This window comes from Podarcis pityusensis (assembly GCF_964106645.2).
Source record: "Podarcis pityusensis genome assembly, chromosome: 1".
Taxonomy (NCBI): domain Eukaryota; kingdom Metazoa; phylum Chordata; class Lepidosauria; order Squamata; family Lacertidae; genus Podarcis; species Podarcis pityusensis.
The window spans coordinates 119,505,562-119,525,304 of NC_138028.1; the positions used below are offsets into that span (position 1 = coordinate 119,505,562).

The following is a 19,743-nucleotide window of genomic DNA, read 5'->3' on the forward strand; positions in this document are numbered from 1 at the left end:
GGGAGCCAGCTGGGGTTCAGTACGTATTGTTACACAGGGAAGTCCAGGAGCTAAAGGGGTTTAGCTCCAGTTGCACTGGAGACGTCGTTGGGTGTCTTTGTAATCTCTCTTTCAGTTACAAATAACCAAGCAGTGCATACCAGGAGCAAATAGGCATGGCTAAAGGACCCTGCAAATCTGCCAGAGCTGCATCAGATTCCCAGAATGTGTCCCCCATCCTCTGCCAGCACAATATGCTTCCGCTTCCGCCAAGCCAAACTCTCTTTCCAAACTGCAAAAGTGGGCTTCAAGTTGTTTCTCTGCCCCTCTCACTGGTTGCTCCTTTCTGAACTCTGACAGGCATCATATTTCAAATACAGAAAGAAGTTCCTGTATCATCATCTCTCGTTGACGAAACATCAACCATCACAGGCAGTATTGACTGCACAGATGCACTTATGCAGTCCCAACCTCAGCACCGTCCTAAGTAAGTCTATGGTCCTGTAACATTAAAGGTAAAGGGACCCCTGACCATTAGCTCCAGTCGTGACCGACTCTGGGGTTGCGGCGCTCATCTCGCTTTATTGGCCGAGGGAACCGGCGTACAGCTTCCGGGTCATATGGCGAACCAGAGCAGTGCACGGAAACACCGTTTACCTTCCCGCCGGAGTGGTACCTATTTATCTACTTGCACTTTGACGTGCTTTCGAACTGCTAGGTTGGCAGGAGCAGGGACCGAGCAACGGGAGCTCACCCCGTCGCGGGTATTCGAACCGCCGACCTTCTGATCGGCAAATCCTAGGGTCTGTGGTTTAACCCACAGCACCACCCGCATCCCTCCCTGTAACATTATCTTTATCCAATTATCTTTTGAGCTGGTATAACAATGGTCCCACACGAATGCCTAGATTGGCAGAGAACTTGTCTGGTAGTATGCAAATCCAGCACCTACCCCTCTTCCAAGCAAAACATTTCACCCATCCTTTCATGTTAGGGACCGTGGGTCTCTAAAGCCATTAAACTCCTTAATTTGCATAAATAAAAACATTTTAAAACAGCAAAATAATAGATGCGAATGATGACTCGCTCTCTAGAGTTAAAAGAAAAATAGGCTGGGCCAAGCAGCTGCATTTAAAGGCAATTGCATTTCAAAAAGTTAATTTCTATTGCCATTATTGACAAAACATAATAGGTGATATTAAGTGGTTCTGCAAGATATGTGGTTCTATGGGACAATAGCGGCTTCCCTTTTATGTCACCAGTGAGGAGCCACACAATACTTAATAAAATTAATAACAAACCCTTCAGTGAGTACACAGTAGTAATTAATTGGGTAAGGGTAGGGAAAAATTAATTGTGCCATTAATTTATGCAAAACATTCAGCTTGGCATACATTAATTGCACAATTAATTTTATTCCTTTTTTTTTTTTCATGCATAATTTTTATTAATTTGCATAATGCAAAATACAAAAACAAAATATAAAAGTTCGATTCTCATTTTCACAGGTTTTTAAGTATGACTTCCTTCAACCTTTCCACAAATCATCCGTAATAATCTTTTATAAAAGTTCGCATTTCTTAATTTGTAATGCCATTAATCATTCTAGTTCTTCCATTTCTCTTTAGACAATACTCTTTTCTTTTTACAGAGCTCCTTTAAAGCCCACTAGTGTTATCTGTCCATCACTTAAATTTTCCAGATATTTCGTAAAACTTTCCCAATCCTTAATGAACCTCTGGTCTTTTGAATATCTAATTTTCCCTGTCATCTTATCCATTTCCGCATAATCTAATAGTTTTGCTCTCCATTCCTCAATTGTCGGTAGGCCCTCTGATTTCCAATTTTGAGCTAATAAGACTCTTGCTGCCGTTGTTGCATACTGGAACAGCTTATGATCTTTCTTTTTTATCTCCCTTCCTACCAATCCCAACAGAAAAGCCTCGGGTTTTTTAACAAAAGTATATCTTAGAATTTTCTTCATTTCGTTATATACACTCTCCCAGAACCCTTTAACCTTTTGGCATTCCCACCACATATGGTAGAAGGTCCCCTCCCTTTCCTTGCACTTCCAGCATTTATTACAAGTTCCATACATTTTGGCTAATTTTGCAGGAGTCATATACCATCGGTAAAACATTTTCATTAAATTCTCCTTTAGTGTCACGCAAGCTGTAAACCTGAGATGTTTTTTCCAAAGTTTCTCCCATTCTTCAAAATATATATTATGACCGATATCTCTAGCCCAATATATCATTACCGACTTTACTTCCTCGTCTATTAAATTCCATTCCAATAACTGATTATACATTTTAGACAAAATTTTATAGTTGTTATTCAATATCTCAATCTGGAATCTAGAATCTTTATCAGCATATCCTTTGTCTTTAATATCTTTCCTGAACATTCCGTTTATCTGGAAATAGTGCAGCCAATCATAGACTTTCTCTTTGACCTGTTCGTACGGCTTCATTTTCCACTTTCCTTCTTCTTTCATTAACAGTTGTTCATAGGTAGCCCAATTGTCCCTCATGTTAATCTTTTTAACGCTCATGACTTCTAGTGGCGATAGCCAATGGGGTGTTTTAGGTTCTAACATATCTCTGTTCCTCTCCCATACCTCAATCAGTGGACCTCTGAAAATATGATTTTCGAAGCCCCTGTGTACTTTTCTCCTCCCATGCCATAGATAGGCGTGCCACCCAAATCTGTTGTTAAATCCCTCTAGGTCTAGCACTTCCTTATCTTCCAGTTTTATCCATGTTTTGACCCAGCATAGGCATGACGCCTCATAGTACAATTTCAAATCTGGCAGGGCAAAGCCCCCCCTTTCCTTCACATCTGTCAACAGTTTAAATTTTATTCTTGGTTTCTTGCCCTGCCAGACGAATTTTGAGATCACCCTCTGCCAGTCTTTAAATATCTTTATACCCTTAATTACAGGAATGTTCTGAAACAAAAACAACACTTTTGGAAGCACACACATCTTGATTGTGGCTATTCTGCCCCAAAATGACAGTTTTAGCTTGCCCCATGTTTCAATATCTTTCTTAACTCCTTTCCATACTGTCTCGTAATTATTTTTGAATAAGTCTATGTTTTTTGGCGTTACCCATATTCCTAAATATTTCACCTTTCTGGCCACCTCTATTTCCGTTTCTCTTTGTAATTCTTCAGTTTTATCTGTATTCATATTCTTTACTATAATTTTTGTTTTCCTTTTATTTAATTTGAAGCCAGCCACTTTTCCGAATTGGTCAAATTCTTCGAGTACCTCTTTTATTGAATCTATTGGATCCTCCATTGTTACAACCAGGTCGTCTGCGAATGCCTTAATTTTGTATTCGTTCTGCCCAACTGTTACTCCTTTTATCCCCTTATTTTCTCTTATTGAATTTAGGAGGACTTCTAACACCATTATAAATAACAATGGGGACAGTGGACATCCCTGTCTTGTTCCTTTTGCTATTCTTATTTCTGCTGTCTCCACATTATTTATTATCAGTTTTGCCTTTTGTTCCGTGTAGATTGCCTTTACCCCGTTATAGAATTCAGTGCCAACCTCCATATATTCCAATTGTTTCAGCAGGAAATCCCAGATTATGTTATCGAATGCTTTCTCTGCATCCACGAACAACAACAAACCTTGTTTATCACACCTGTCAGATAAATATTCTATAATATTTACTATGTTTCTTATGTTGTCCTTCATTTGCCTACCCGGCAAAAAGCCCGCTTGATCTTTGTGTATACTTTCTACCAATATATTTTTTAGTCTCCTTGCCAGAATTCCCGCAAAAATCTTGTAATCTATGTTTAATAGGGAGATCGGTCTATAGTTTTTAATCTGTTGTAAATCTGAATCCTGTTTGGGGATTAGTGTGATTAGTGCCTCCTTCCATGTCTCTGGTATTTCTCTTTCTTTAAGGATATTATTCATTACTTCTTGCAATGGAGTCAGCAAGACTGACTCCATTTCTTTATAATAGCTACCAGTAAACCCATCTGGACCTGGGGCTTTCCCTTTTTTTAATTCCTTTATTGCTTCTTTGATTTCTTCTACCTCAATTAGGGCACTCAATTTTCCTTTCTCCACTGTGGAAATCTTTTTTATATTCTTACATTTTAGAAATCTTTCTATTTTTCTCAGATTATTCCTTTCACTGTTTTTAAAAAGTCCTCTGTAGAAATCCAAAAAGGCCTTCCTTATTTCCTTGGGATTATTTATCTCTTCTCCCTCCACCTCGATTTTATTTATTGTGTTCTGTTCCTTCCTTTTTTTAAGCTGCCAAGCTAATAGCTTTCCTGATTTATTAGCATATTCGAAGCTTCTCTGTCTTAATTTTTTGACTTTCCATTCTATTTCCCTATTTATCAACATTGCAAACTGAGATTGTAAAACTTTAATATTCTCTTTTATTCTCTTATTTTTGGGGTTTTTAGTTAATTTTTGTTCGTTGTCCATTATTTGCTGTAGAATTTCATTTTTCCCTTTTTCTCTTTTTTTATTCTTAATTGCACTCTGTTGAATGAAGAAACCCCTCATCACCGCCTTACCTGCATCCCACACCACCTTTGGTTTTGTATCATTACCTAAGTTATCCTCGAAGTATTCCTTTAACCTTTTCTGAGCTTTCTCTACTATCTCTAAATCATCTAACAAGTAATCTTTCATTTTCCATCTGTATGATCTTTCTTCCAGCCCTTTCAGTTCCATTTTTACTGGGTTATGATCCGAAATCGTTTTGGCCTGGATCCCCACCCGTATAGATCTTGGTACTAGTTCTGCCGAGGTCCATATCTGATCTAATCTCGAGGATGAGTCATTGGGTTCTGAGTGGAAAGTATATTGTTTTTCCAGAGGGTATTTAAATCTCCAAATATCCACCAAATTACAGTTCTGAACCAATGAGAAGAAGGTTCTGGGTAGCTTTCCTTCTTTGCCCATTCCATCCCTTAACCTGTCCATCTCTAACGACACCACACCATTCATATCTCCCAATAGTATTATTTTCTGATCGACGTATTCAAATAGCTTTCCCTCTAACATCCTATAAAACTCCGATTTGTTATCATTAGGTGCGTATATCCCCACTATTATTAGGTTTTCTCCTTGCCAATTAATTTGAACCGCTACTACCCTCCCTTCTTCATCTTTGAAAATTTGCTGTGCTTCAATTTGTTTTTTGATATAAATAACCACCCCCCTTTTTTTACTTTGGTCTGACGATACAAATTCATTTCCTAATCTTTTATTAATCAAAACTCTTTTATGCTTCCTTGCTATGTGGGTCTCCTGTAAGCAGATAATATCTAAACATTCTTTCTTTAAGATGTACTCGATTTTATTCCTCTTTTTCTTATCATTCATCCCATTAACATTCCAGCTCCAAACTTTTAACACCATGGTAGTTTACCTTTGCAAGAAACTGCTATCTCTCTTTAAACTCTTTCCGCTCCCCCCTCCTCCTCTTCCTCTTCCTCTCCCTCTGTCCTCTCTGTTTCTTCTTCTGAGTCTTTCCTTCCTTCTGCCTCCTCACTTTTATCTTCTTCTTTTTGTATTTTCAGTTCTTTATATTTTCTTAAAAATTTACCGGTTTCTTCTGGACTTGTCAATTTTTGCCTCTTACTCTTGTAAGTGAAGGAAATTCCTTCAGGGAACTCCCATTTAAACTCAATATTATTCCTTTTCAGAGTCTGTACCAGTTCTTTATATGAGTCTCTGCGTTTTAGCAGCCTAACTGGGATGTCTTTGAAAATTATTACGTAATTTCCATCAATATTCAGCCTTTTCCCTCTGTTTTTTTGGAGAATCATATTCCTCATTTCCCTTTCTTTAAATGTAACTAAACAATCTCCTACAAATTTTTTATTTCTGGCTGATTTGGCTTTCAGTCTAAATGCAGATTGTACTGCGTTTGCCATCTCTTCTATTGGAATCTCCAACCAGAGGGCTAATTCTGTTATTAGTTTCTCTTTTATATTTTCACCTTGTAATTCTGGCACGGCTCTTAATCTTAAATTAACTTCCCTCTGTCTTAGTTCATTCATAGCAATTAAGTCTTTCATTTCCTCTTGGTTTTTGTTCAACTCCAAAATCTCAGCTTTTATCTTATCCTCCTCTCGTCTCACATCTTTCATTTCTGATCTTGTCTTTTTCAGACCTTCCTCCACTGCCTGTGTCCTCCTAAATACCTCTTTCAGTTGACCCTTCAATTCGTTAACTGTTTCATCTATCTTTTTGTCCATTTTCCCAATTCTATTGTCTACTTGTTCTAATTTGAGCTCTAAATTTTTCTCACTTTGTTTTATCTCCGCAAACATTCTTAAAATATCTGCTCTAAAGTCTGCTTCTTGTTTGGATCCCTTTCTATCCACTGGTGTTCCCCCTTCTGGTCTTTTTCCCATGTTTGACATTCTTACTTGATTAGGTACAGATACTCAGTAAAATAGAGGATCTTAGTTTCTAGCACCCGTTGAGCAATACCCGTTTGGCCCTTGTGGCCCCGACCCACAGTATTTTAACAGTCCTTAAATAGTCCACGTGGATCAACTTAGTTCCTTTTGCAGTAGACCTTCTTTGGAGGTGTCTTGAAATTCTTAAGTTCTCACAAAAGCAGTGGGGAAGGTACTCTTAGAGAGTTCTTAGAAAGATCTTTTAAATTACAATTGGAGAGTGAAAGTTCACACCTTAATAGACCCTACAATTTAAGCTGGAAGAAGACCAAGAACATGTGTAAAGCAGAAGAAATACACAGAAAAGAAAAGGAAATCCAAGTTGTAGTAATATACTCTGTCCACCAGGTGGCTCTCTCTAATTAATTTTATTCCTAAGCTCTTCCAATTAATTACCAAGCATGCTTGTTTAATGTTTTATTATTAATAATAATAAATATTGTGCTGCGCATAATTGATAAGACAAAAGAAAAGTATTTTTTTTAAAAAGAAATAACATAGTTGCACAGGGAGAGTTAATGATGGGGCTGTTCTGATACAATGCCCATTGTTCTGCTGTTTTCAGTTATGTAATGAATGCTTTCTTAGGGATAAGATGAAGGCTATATCAAAAATTCATCTTGAATATATTTCAGGTTGTAATGGTTTCTGTGTGGAAGAGCACTGCATAACTCGGTCTTTCCTAACCTGGTGCCTTCCAAATGTGGTTTTGGACTACAAATCCCGTTATGTAAGTAAATACTACTTTTATTTATTCACAAAACAATGTCTGTGATTGTCATTTTAAGGGGGAGAAAAGATGCAGTACCAGGGAAAATCCAGTCTGCCTTAAACAAATCCTGGATTATTGTTTCCAGAAGGTTAAAACAACCTTGTCTTAGCTTCCAAATTTAAGCTGTTGAACTCACTAACTTGAGCAAGGAAGGATGATAACTAGACAATATATTCTCTCCTAGTATGGCTAAATTCATTCCTACAAAGGGGCTGATGGGAGTTGTAGTCTGGAGGACACCAAGTTAGGGAAGCCTTGCATAACAGGTTCTCTGTTCTTTCTATGGCATTTTGGCTGCAATCCTATGCACACTTACCTGGGCGTAGGTAACTCAGTGGGGCTGATGCATGAAGGATCACATTCTTAGTCACTTGGCTTCCAAATACAGTCAAACTTCGGTTCCCAAATGCCTCTGTTATCGTACGTTTCGGCTCCCGAACTCTGAAATCCCAGAAGTAAATGCTCTAGATTTTGAATGTTTTTCAGAACCTGAACATCAGACGCTGCTTCTGCCTGAGTGCAAGAAGCTCTTGCAATCTTGGTTGTCAAACGTATTAGAAGTCAAACGGTCTTCTGGAACGGATTACGTTCGACAACCGAGGTTTGACTGTACACGGTTACAAATGCCTTGGTGCAGAATACTCCCTGAAAACTGTAAGCGAAGGCCATTTTTGCCTAATCAACCCGTCAGATAAACTGGTATGCTTTTTAAGTATCCGGCTTAAATCAGTGGGATGCAAATGTTTACCTGTGTGTTCTGTGAAAGGAACACCACTGCTAAAGAGGCCTTATAGACATGTGCCCCCTGTTGTAACTCACCTGAGGTGTACTTGGAGGAGACTTTCAGAAGGTATCTTGTTGGAGGGTTAGACTGATGTGGAGGGAAATCAATCCTTCAGCCCCCCAGGTCTCAGGCCACGAAAGACTTCTTAAGTAAGCATTAGCACTTTTCAGAGACAAAACTAGATGTCTTCTTTGCTGTGTAGCTTGCAATGGGACACCTGTTTCTTAACAGCTCAGTAGATCTGACAAGTCAGAAGTCTGTCCAGTCCTTTGGCATTATTATTTATTAGTATTAGCATTAATATTATAGATGTATTATATGTCTACCTTGCCCTTCTTTCCAAAGGAATTTTAAATTGCATTTGGGGGTCCTTTGTTAGCATAGAAAGGCGACAGAACTGAGTTCTTAACCTGAAACTGTTCTTAACCTGAGGTATCACTTTAGCTAATGGGGCCTCCTGCTGCCGCCGCGCCGCCGCCGCGCAATTTCTGTTCTCATCCTGAAGCAATGTTCTTAACCTGAGGTACTATTTCTGGGTTAGGGGAGTCTGTAACCTGAAGCGTCTGTAACCTGAAGCATCTGTATTACGAGGTACCACTGTATTTATAAAAAGAACTTTTTATGATTCAGACCACAACAGAGGCAAAGGATTAACCTTCCCACAAGCCACGATTCCAATAATGCTCACCCCATCCTGCTGTGCTGGCTGTTTCATTTTTTAATAAGCAGCAAAAACAAAGAGTATGTTTACTTTGGGCCTTGAAGCGTACCTAGACATGGACCGGGCAACAGTGCCACTGTTGAATGAAGCACTGACAATATATACAGTGGTACCTTGGTTCTCAAATGCCTTGGTACTCAAACGACTAGGAACCCAAACACTGCAAACCCGCAAGTAAGTGTTCCGGTTTGCAAACTTTTTCTGTAAGTCGAATGTGCTCCATTTTGAGTGTTACGCTTCCAATTTGAGTGTTATGCTGAAGTCTTTGTGTTTTTGCTATTTATTTTGCGTTTTTGTTTTAACGGCTCTTTTTGTTTTGTTTTTGTGACCGTGTGGAACCCAGTTCAGCTACTGATTGATTGATTGTGTGACTGCAATACATGGTTTATTGCTTTCATGTTATGGATCGATGGTCTCGTTAGATAGTAAAATTCTTGTTAAATTGCTGTTTTAGGGGTTGTTTTTAAAAGTCTGGAACGGATTAATCTGTTTTGCATTACTTTCTATGGGAAAGCGCGCCTTGGTTTTTTGGAATGCTTTGGTTTTGGAATGGACTTCCGGAACAGATTAAGTGTGAGAACCAAGGTACCACTATATTCCCATTTACTGGTCCCAGTTAGCAGTGCTAGTTTTAAAACTAAATGTCAGTTACCATGGCAGCCCCACAAATAATGCATTACAGTAGTCTAACACGGAGGTTACTAAAATATAAATAACTTGAGGCTCAGTTCTCAGTCGAGCTGTGGTGCACCTAGAAATTTCTTTGGATTGCTCAGCTGTGAATGCAAATGACTACCTGTTTCAAACAACAAGCGTTGTCAGATGGAGGGATTTGCTTGCTAGAGGACATTGTTGACTCATCTGTGATTCCCTTATATGCACAACATTTCCAGAACTGCTCTCTCTATCGTTTGGATTTATAGAGCGGAACTTTCTACCCTACAAGGTAAGTTTTTAAAATCTTAACAATAAGCTCTGTGCGGTGGGGGCTGAGGGAAGAAAAGGCCTCCAATATTTAGAAACTAATCCTCTGGTAAGAGGGAGATTTCAATTGTCTGTTTATATAAATACCGCAGCATGTTAAACCTGGCAAATTATTCTAATTAGTGGCTTTTATGCTTTCAGCCTTTGTATCGTGGAGCGCGAGGCATTTTAAATCCATTATTTGTTTGCGCAGCAGCCGCACATGACAACAGATCCCAGGGAAACAGTGCATTAATGACAGCAGGTAGAGGTTCCCCACTCGCTAGACCTCCAGAGCTATTTGTTAAGGAGCCTCACTTAGCGCCATTCCACTGGCGGCTAAACAAGCTGTCTCTAAATCCCTTCAGAAATCTTATCGGTGCCCATCAAACGGGGACAGCTGTTTTGTTACTTTGCATTAGGAAGGCAAATGGCAATTCTTAATTCATTACTAATACCACAGATGCAGGAATGGAGGGGTGGGGAGAGGCAGAGCAGAATTATAAGAGCAAAATATTATGCTGATAATAATAATAGTGATTGTGTTATTATTTATACCCCACCCATCTGGCTGGGTTGCCCCAGCCACTCTGGGCAGCTTCCAGCACATATAAAGAGATATACAGTGGTACCTCGGGTTACATACGCTTCAGGTTACATACGCTTCAGGTTACAGACTCCACTATCCCAGAAATATTACCTCAGGTTAAGAACTTTGCTTCAGCATGAGAACAGAAATTGTGCAGCGGCAGTGCAGCGGCAGCAGGAGGCCCCATTAGCTAAAGTGGCGCTTCAGGTTAAGAACACTTTCAGGTTAAGAACGGACCTCCAGAACGAATTAAGTTCTTAACCCGAGGTACCACTGTAGTGGTACTTCGGTTTTCAAGCGTCTCGGAAGCCAAACGTTTTGGTTTTCGAACACCGAAAACCCGGAAGTAATTGCTTCCGTTTTTGAACGCGCCCCTGAAGTCAAACAGCCTCTGCTGCCTGTTTTTCAATTTTCCCAATGGAAATTGCAGACGCCCCCAGTGGCGTAGCGTGGGGGGTGCAGGGGGGGCTGGGCGCACCGGGTGCAACATCTGGGGGTTAGGGCTAGGGGGCACAAATCCATGGGTTAGGGGGCGCAAATTACTTGCCTTGCCCTGGGTGCTGACAACCCACGCTACGCCACTGGACGCCCCCTTGCGCCTCAGATGTCGAATGTTTCAGAAGTCGAATGGTCTTCCGGAATGGATTACGTTCGACAACCAAGGTTCCACTGTATTGGCGTTTCCTCAATTGCTTTATCTCCCCCTCCCTTTCCCTACTCTCATGTGTAGAGGGTGCACCTATTGCTCAGCAGCTCACAGATTATCCTTAAATCAAGCCCACCTCTTCCTAAGCAGAAGGTGGGATGTACCTCTCAGGAAAAGGACACGCAATATGCCTGTAGTGAGCTTATTCTCTGAGTGACGGTTGTCATGAAGCCAAAAGAGCACCATCCCCAGACAATAGGTAGGTATCAGTCTTAGAGTAGGGTTACCAGACATCCCCGGTTCCTGGGGACAGTCCCCAGATTTGCAAATCTGTCCCCGGGAAACGTGGCAGTGGCAGCCTCAGCAGCCCAGAGCCAGCCTGCTAGCACAGTTGGCTCTGGCTGGCTTCAGGAACTGCTTGCTGCTTGCTGCCGCCGTCACTGCTGAAGGGGAACCAGGGACGTATCTCCTTCCCCCTTCCCCCTTTGTTTTGACAGATCGGGGGAGGCTCAGGAGTTGCGGGTGGGCGGCTGTTGCCCAGGAGGGGGCGCAAGGCGAGTGGTTTCTCTGTCAGGCAAGGGCCAAAGCCCTTCAGTCAAAACAAAGGGGGAAGGGGGCAGGAGATTGGGGGAGGCTCGGGAGTCATGGGCAGGTGGCAAGCAGTTGCCCAGTTTTTCAAAAACTCTGTGCATTTATGTTTCACAGGGTGCGAAAGAAGGGCTTTGCACCTTTAGACAATATGCATGTGTGCTTGGGCCCAGGGTCTTTTGCCTCACCATCCCCACTACTGACTCCCTGTTGCTACTCAGCTTCAAAAAAAAGGGGGGGGAGTGTCCCCGGATTAATTAAAAAAAATCTGGTAACTACAGTATATCTCAGAGGATGCCCAGGGTTTGGGGGGAAAATATTGGGGCGGGGGTGAGGAGCCTTTGATGTTACAAAAGTTGCACGCCACCTCTAATCACTACCGTGAGATACCAAAATTAGGGTTGTGTTTTGCTGATTTGGGAAGAAAAAATTGCCTAAGGGTTTTTACTGCTGGAGCCCTTTTTAAATATCCTGGAAAAGTGGGAGAGTCTCTGTTGCCGGGATGTGAGTTGTATGCTGACAGAGTGATATGCCAAGATCTGCCATCAGTTGTACAGAGCAAAGAAATGGGGCTGGGGTGCAGCTTTTGAAAACAAGTAGTCAACCATAATACTGCTAAAAAGTAACTTGAGTGGTAACAGAATTTCCCGCTCCATTGTCAGCAACAGCCAGCTCTTAGTTATAAGATCTCACACGTGTCTCTGGAACAGGTAGTAATATTCATTTTGTTATAGTAAAGAGGTGCATAGAAACACAAATATTGAGAAGAAGTTTCTCTTCAGGAATTTGGCTGATGAATATTCTATAGTTGTTTAAATGTGTCTATGGGAGGGGAGGTTGTTGGTTTCTTTTGCTTTTGCTTTATTAAGTATTTTGAGTTTTCATTTGGTATGTTTATGTTGTGCACCGCCCTGTGATCTTCGGATGAAGGGCGGTATACAAGTTTAAATAAATAAAGAAGAAAAGGCTAAGGAGTAGACTCTACACAAATCTGGAGTGGAGTTCCTAAGACTGTTAGATGGTGTCTTGTACGCCTCCTTCCAGCAACTCCTGCAGCCAAGCTGGTGTCAAAAGTATTGATTTGCTTTCCTTTGAAGACCAAGAGGGTCTTGTCATCTGGGCAGCCCAAGACCTCCATACGCACTGCCCAGGTTTGCTCTCCAGAGAGGTCTCTTCGGTGCTACTAATGCAGCAACAACAACATGGTAGGCAGCAGTTACAAGTTACTGGTCTCTGCAGCCACAGCAGGCGCTGTGATTCTCCAGCGGTTTGACTTCACCACTAGAGGTGCACTCCATTGCCTCTTGCGACAGGCAGATGCCAACAACAGCTGCCAGTGAGTGAAGGATTGCAGCTGAAGTACTTTTGTTTGTTTGGATCACGTACTTGCATTTTAGAGAAACAAAACAGTGGTAAATTGGGTCATGGCGAGGTTTCCTTGCATTGCCCAAAACAAATAAGCACAAAGACTATGCCAACTAATTTTGCTGGGCTCGGGGCCTTAACTCCTAACCCTGAGAATCTCGGATAAATTTCTAACAAAGGCAGCCTTATTTCTAGTTCAGCATGTTTAAGGACAGTGTGTAAGCGTACACATAGACTTTGCACCATCCAAGTAAAGGTAACAAATGTAAAAGCTGATCCAGCAAAGCTGGAATCTCCTGGCCCATGGCAGAGTCATCTAAAATGACTGGAAAGAAATTCAGTCGAGACAAACACAGCTAGGAGGATTTGCTGACCAGACTCATTAGGTGGTTCTTATTTAGAAATTACAGCTGGCAGCAAACAGCTGAACTTCTTTCGGAATTAGGAAAATATCTCTCGTGTTAATTTAACGTCGGCTATTGCTAAAATGCAAACTTCTCTCTCTCTCTCCATGTTAATTAAAAACAAAACAAAACATGGGCATAACTATCTGGATAGCTTAGTTCAGGGATGGACAAACTTGGCCCGCCCGATGTTTGGGGACTACAATTCCCATCATCCCCGACCCCTGGTCCTGTTAGCTAGGGATGATGGGCGTTGTAGTCCCAAAACAGCTGGAGGACCAAGTTTGGCCAACACTGGCTTAGTTGGTTAGAGCGTAGTGCTGATGACGCCAAGGCTGTAGGTTTGATTCCCGTACGGGGCAGCTGTATATTCCTGCATTGTAGGGCATTGGTATAGATGTTCCTCATTGTTCCTTCCAATTCTATGATTCCAAGTCCCAGCCACCTTGCAGTAAATTCATACATTTTTACTGCCTGTCGACGCAGCAGCAATCTTTGAACTTAACATGCTTACAGGTGTTAATTAAACTAAAGAGGCCAGAGTTCACTTGCGTTCAGCAAAACACGACGACTGTTTTCCTTCTCGAAATGATGACGGGCCTAAGTTTCCTCAGAAATCCTTGATACATTATTCTCCATAGCCTCATTTGATACAGATTTAAACACAGCTCAGGTTTCTGAGAAAAACCACACACCACCAGTCTTTGCAGATGGAGGTCTCCTTGCAAAGCAAACTATGCAGCGCCACCTAGTGGTGTGATAACATTTTACTCTTCTCTCAACTTTCTACAAGGGACAAAGATTAGAAGGAAAAGCATCCCTAGCTCACCAGCAAGATGGTTGTATCCTGCAAACAGATCCACAGCACCTTTTGCTTTGCGAGCTGCAGTGCCCACTGCTTCCCTAGGCACATCTTTCAGCATCAATGACAAATTGAATCTGTGACTTGCCTCCTGATGAGATCTGAAGTGAAAATTACACGGCTGCGTTACGCAATGTGCCAGAAAGATGCAGCCTCCCTTGAGAATTTTCATATAAATTCTCAGTATTATGAACATGTAAACCAAGGTATTCAGGAACAGATTTTTTTTAAGCAAGTGATTTATTTCACATAGCTACAGGGCCACAAAGCAATGGTGGTTGGGTTCTTGTGAGGAGAGGTGCATGTACGAGGTCTTGTGTTTTTCTGCAAGCATGAAAAACCTCTAGATTTGGCATTTATCACTGAATACCACCCCCCCAAAGAGAGAACTTGAATCCATATGAAATCATGGAAGAAAATCCTGCGAAACCTCCTGAAACTAAATGGCGACAACAGAGATTTCTTTTACTAGGTGGGCTGGAATTTAGTGCCTCTCCAACGAAAGCAGACTAAATGATGGATAATAGACCGAGTGCTTAGTTAGCATAGTTTATACAGAGCCACAAAGCTTACCTTGGGGTTAAATTGTGATAATGTGTTTAAGTAGCAGAGACTGCAGGGCTCATGTTAAAACCAGTATGTTTTTAAGAATATAAAAGGACCCCTGACCATTAGGTCCAGTCGTGACCGACTCTGGGGTTGCAGTGCTCATCTCGCTTTATTGGCTGAGGGAGCCGGCGTACAGCTTCCGGGTCATGTGGCCAGCATGACTAAGCCGCTTCTGGCGCACCAGAGCAGCGCATGGAAATGCCGTTTACCTTCCCGCTGGAGCGGTACCTATTTATCTACTTGCACTTTGAGGTGCTTTCGAACTGCTAGGTTGGCAGGAGCAGGGACCGAGCAACGGGAGCTCACCCCATTGGGGGGATTCGAACCGCCAAGCTTCTGATTGGCAAGTCCTAGGCTCTGTGGTTTAACCCACAGAGCCACCCGCATCCCTTTAAGAATATATGTTTTGCTGGCGGTGGAAAATGGCTGATCCCACACAATCGGACTTCAGCCGTTCCGATAATTCAGGGCTGATATGGGGGTAATTAGCTCTGGCAGCCTCCCCAGGGCAGGGGAGGACTGTCTCAACGACCCGCGGTCTGCCCCAGATTGCCGATGTGGCAGACGGCAGGGGTACTGGGTCACGGAGCTAGGGACGGCTGACACTCCTGCGACGCCACCCCATAGCCGGACGCATCTGTTTGGGAAAATATAAAGATTTGGAAAACAAACAGACATGCTCTGAATTGAAGAAGCTGGAAAAAACCTGCAGTATGTACAGTCTCTGGTGCAAAAGATCGAACTTCAAAGAGATCCTCATCATGACGTTTGGAATGTGGAGGGGCTTGGTATGTAAAAAAAACATTCTTTTATCCTTAACATCAACAATCTGTAATGCATGCCAAGTCTCATTAAGAACTTAAATTGCTCTTCAAAAAGTGAGTTCAGATGGACTTTCATATATAATTGGGATCTACTCGCAGCCACTTCTCTTCTAAGACTGGAAATGTCTGTTAAAGACGAAAACAAAGGACAAAGGACAAAATGGCGTCTCCCACCACGTCGTTATTGAATATCTGAAATACTTCCCTGATTAAGAGAAACAGGAGCTAACGGATGGTTGGTTATAAAGACTGGAAACAATATTACATATACAACTGTTTGCAAAAAGATGTTTTTTTGATTACGAGCAAGAGAGAGGGCTAAATGGATGTCTGGCAGCCCCCCTCTAGGGCCCGGAGGGGGGACTGGGAAGATTCCAAAGGCCAATTGTTAACAGTCTGATATATGGCTACATTGCAAACAGTCTGTTTAAGATAAATCAACAAGGAGGGTACAGAAGGAAATTTCTCTCTGTTTCTTTGATAACACCTGGACGGGAAAGATTAACGATCTGGGAGCTGCCAAAATAACAACTCTCAAAGAGCTGGACAGAACTTTGACATTGGATGCAATTAAATGAAGCGGTGCGATGAAAAAACAGCTCAAGGAGTACAATATACGGACAAATCTGCACTCCATAGAAAAAAAAAAGTACCGGTTTTCTGACATGAGTGAGGATCGTAGAACCAGAGTCAAAATGTGGAAGGGAAAAATCGGACATGGAATTATGAATAACATTGAGGATGATGAGAGGCAGGACTATGATGTTGAATGCGCTTCGAAATTCAGACCGTGGGAAGTCAAAACAAAATTATTACAATTTGGAAGACAATTGGACCTTTTTTATTTTAGTTTTTTATTTTTATTTGATTTGATATGTTAATTGGATGTTTTTATTGGAAAATTAATAAACGCTTAAAAAAAAAGAATAATATATGTTTTACTAAATATATGTTTTCTTTGGTGAAGGCTGCTCCCCTCTTAGAAACAGAATGCTGCTTAGACTAGTATGGAGTGATTTAAGAATGTAGGAAAATAGCAGATATTAGCAGCGTTGCGGGAGGTTTCAATGGTACATTATTGCATCCAGTCCTTTTTTCTGAGGTACCCCAGGCTACGCAGTGGCAGCACCATTTTTTCCAAATGTTAAAAATGTGGCACTGATTTATAACAACTTTGTGGTGAGTGCAGGCACCTTTTTTTCTTTTAAGAGCACTGATTGTATCTCTACCAAGGAAATCCACTCCCCTCTGCAAAAAAAAGTACGACACATTTGTTTCTGGCTTCCACAGAATGTACCGTATGTATAATCTGAAAGGAAGCATGTGGCATGTCTTAAATTGTGTGTCTGTAGGAGGGGGAAATCTGCAGAAAGTTTATTCTCCATGAGTGTGGCAAAACTGCTTTTACCAAATAGATTAGTGAAAATATTTTGACCTACTTCATGGCTGCTCAACAGCTTAAGTATACAGTGTATTAATACGGTTGCCATATTTCAAAAAGTGAAAAGTTGTGCCAAAGTTGTTGAACGGTTTTTGTTTGCAAAATCTCCCCCCCAAAAAAGTTTTTTTTTAAAAAAATTGTCAAAATATTAACATTTCTGATTTTAGCCACCCAGGCACCATTTTTGGTGGACAAATTCTGGCTATGTCCAGGAAATTCTGGACATATGGCACCCATATGTATTGATCCTGATAATGTACTTTGTATGAAAACAGAAAGGATCGCCAGAAGGGCATGTTTGCACCATGTCTCCAGGACATACGCAAACCTGTCACTTCACAAAAGATCAGGTTGAAATGTTGTGTAGAAAGATGATGGGCTGCTTGGTAAAGACTCCAAAGCCTCACAGGCAAAACTATGGCTGTACCTAACAGGAGGCAAGCTGTTAAACCACCTGGCCTTCAGAACCAGAGGACCAAAGGACTTTCTGGTACTCCACACAGCTCAAGTGGAGGAGCAAGCAGATAAAGCAGGTCCTTTTCGGATTGCGCGCTAACTTATAGAGATACGCAGAAGCCCAATGCGAGGTTGGGGGACCTTTGAGAAGTCGCTTGCCCACAATTCCTGCCACCTCTGACTGTTGGCCGCTGCCGAGGGGAGAGGCAATGCAAGGCCTTTTCATTGGGCAGCCATTTCAGAGATCCATAGTGGCTTTGCACAGATTACCTCAAAAAATAGGACTATGGCAATGCCATGTTTGTGAGAAGTCTCCCTTGAGAAAGGATTTTTTTTTTTTTAAGCATGGGTTGGACATGAGGGGACGTGAATACACACACACACGGACGGCACTTTCTCCCCATTGTTTGTGTAACTGTGCATCATTCTTTATAGGCCTATTTCTGACCTGAGGCCACCTGTAAAGGGACCCCTGACCATTAGGTCCAGTCGTGACTGACTCTGGGGTTGCGGTGCTCATCTCGCTTTATTGGCCGATGGAGCCGGTGTACAGCTTCCGGGTCATGTGGCCAGCATGACTAAGCCACTTCTGGCGAACCAGAGCAGCACATGGAAACGCCGTTTACTTTCCTGCCGGAGTGGTACCTATTTATCTACTTGCACTTTGATGTGCTTTCGAACTGCTATGTTGGCAGGAGCAGGGACTGAGCAACGGGAGCTCACCCTGTCGTGGGGATTCGAACCGCCAACCTGATCGGCAAGTCCTAGGCTCTGTGGTTTAACCCACAGTGCCACCCGCGTCCAACAGACCTAATGGCAGCACTTCCTCCCTCCAGATTAGCTTTCAGAAGCAATTCAAAACAGAAGCGTGGAGGTGGTAAAAAAAAGAATTTAACCAATCCCTGCTGTGCAGGACATTAGGCTGTGCTGCTATGCAAGCATAACTCCCCCTTAACTCAAAGGACTTTGAAGCAAAAATGCAGAGGCTCAGGCCTCTAGTAAGCTAGTCACCTATTGGACCATAAGGTTAAGGCTGACTTCATTACTCAACTTCCAGAGGTTACCAGCCTGTATTTTTTTTTTTAAATAACAACTATCTTTTAGTTGTAATAATTTAATTTTTTAAACTGCAGGCTGCAAGCGCATCTTTCTCCATTTCTCCTTACCAGACAGAAGCAAAGGAAATGAGTCCTTGATTTATTTATTTTTTCTGTTGTAGGGAAATATTGCAGCTCCAGTCCAGTGCATCAATTTTACTCAAGCAGAGTGCCTTTGGGTCCATGGTTGGGGCAGCACTTGTGCAGCTAGTGGAGAAAAGTGCTGTTCGCTACCCGGATCGACATCTATACCGGCTGCGGAGGAAGCCAACAAGGCTGGCAAAGCAGAGCGTCTTTTCTACTTTGCCAGGGGGAACCAACCATCTGGAGGGCTTTCCTGACTGCCAATGGTAACCAGGCCAATTGGTTGAAGACAGGGTAAGTTACACATTGACAAGCTGCATCATCTTTTCCTCCTCTGTGGAGCTAGTGATAGTGTTAGCACTGAATGATCTCTGCAGCTGAGACGCAAGAGTTTGTTATTCATTACATGCCGCAGTCTGTTTGAAAGGAATAGATGTGACCTGGACAGCTCAGTTGGTTAGAGCATGGTGCTGATAACAGCAAGGCTGCAGGTTCGATCCCCGTATGGCATAGCTGTATATTCCCGCATTGCAGGAAAGTGAACTTAATAATAATAATAATATATTATTTATACCCTGCCCATCTGGCTGGGCTTCCCCAGCCACTCTGGGCGGCTTCCAAAAAAATATTAAAATACTGTAATACATCAAACATTAAAAGCTTCCCTAAACAGAGCTGCCTTCAGATGTCTTCTAAAAGTCTGGTGGTAGTTGTTCTCTTTGACATCTGGTGGGAGGGTGTTCCACAGGGAAGGCGCCACTACTGAGAAGGCCCTCTGCCTGGTTCCCTGTAACTTGGCTTCTCGCAGCGAGGGAACCGCCAGAAGGCCCTCGGTACTAGACCTCAGTGTCCGGGCAGAACGATGGGGGTGGAGACGCTCCTTCAGGTATACTGGACCGAGGCCGTTTAGGGCTTTAAAGGTCAGCACCAACACTTTGAATTGTGCTCAGAAACGTACTGGGAGCCAATGTAGGTCTTTCAAGACCGGTGTTATATGGTCTCGGCGGCCGCTCCCAGTCACCAGTCTTAAGAGTTGGAAGGGACCCTGAAGAACATCTATGATTCTATGACTGGGCAGGCAGAGGATCCTCTTTCTCTCTGCG

The 19,743-nt window shown here is 42.2% G+C and overlaps 1 long non-coding RNA gene across 1 annotated transcript; it reads left to right on the plus strand.

Annotated features, from left to right (window-relative positions):
- The first annotated feature begins 324 nt into the window (after positions 1-324).
- Positions 325-19,181, plus strand: LOC308458839. The gene is made up of 3 exons (XR_013977719.1): positions 325-466; positions 7,071-7,165; positions 18,679-19,181. It is a non-coding gene; the product is annotated as an uncharacterized lncRNA (long non-coding RNA).
- Positions 19,182-19,743: the final 562 nt, after the last annotated feature.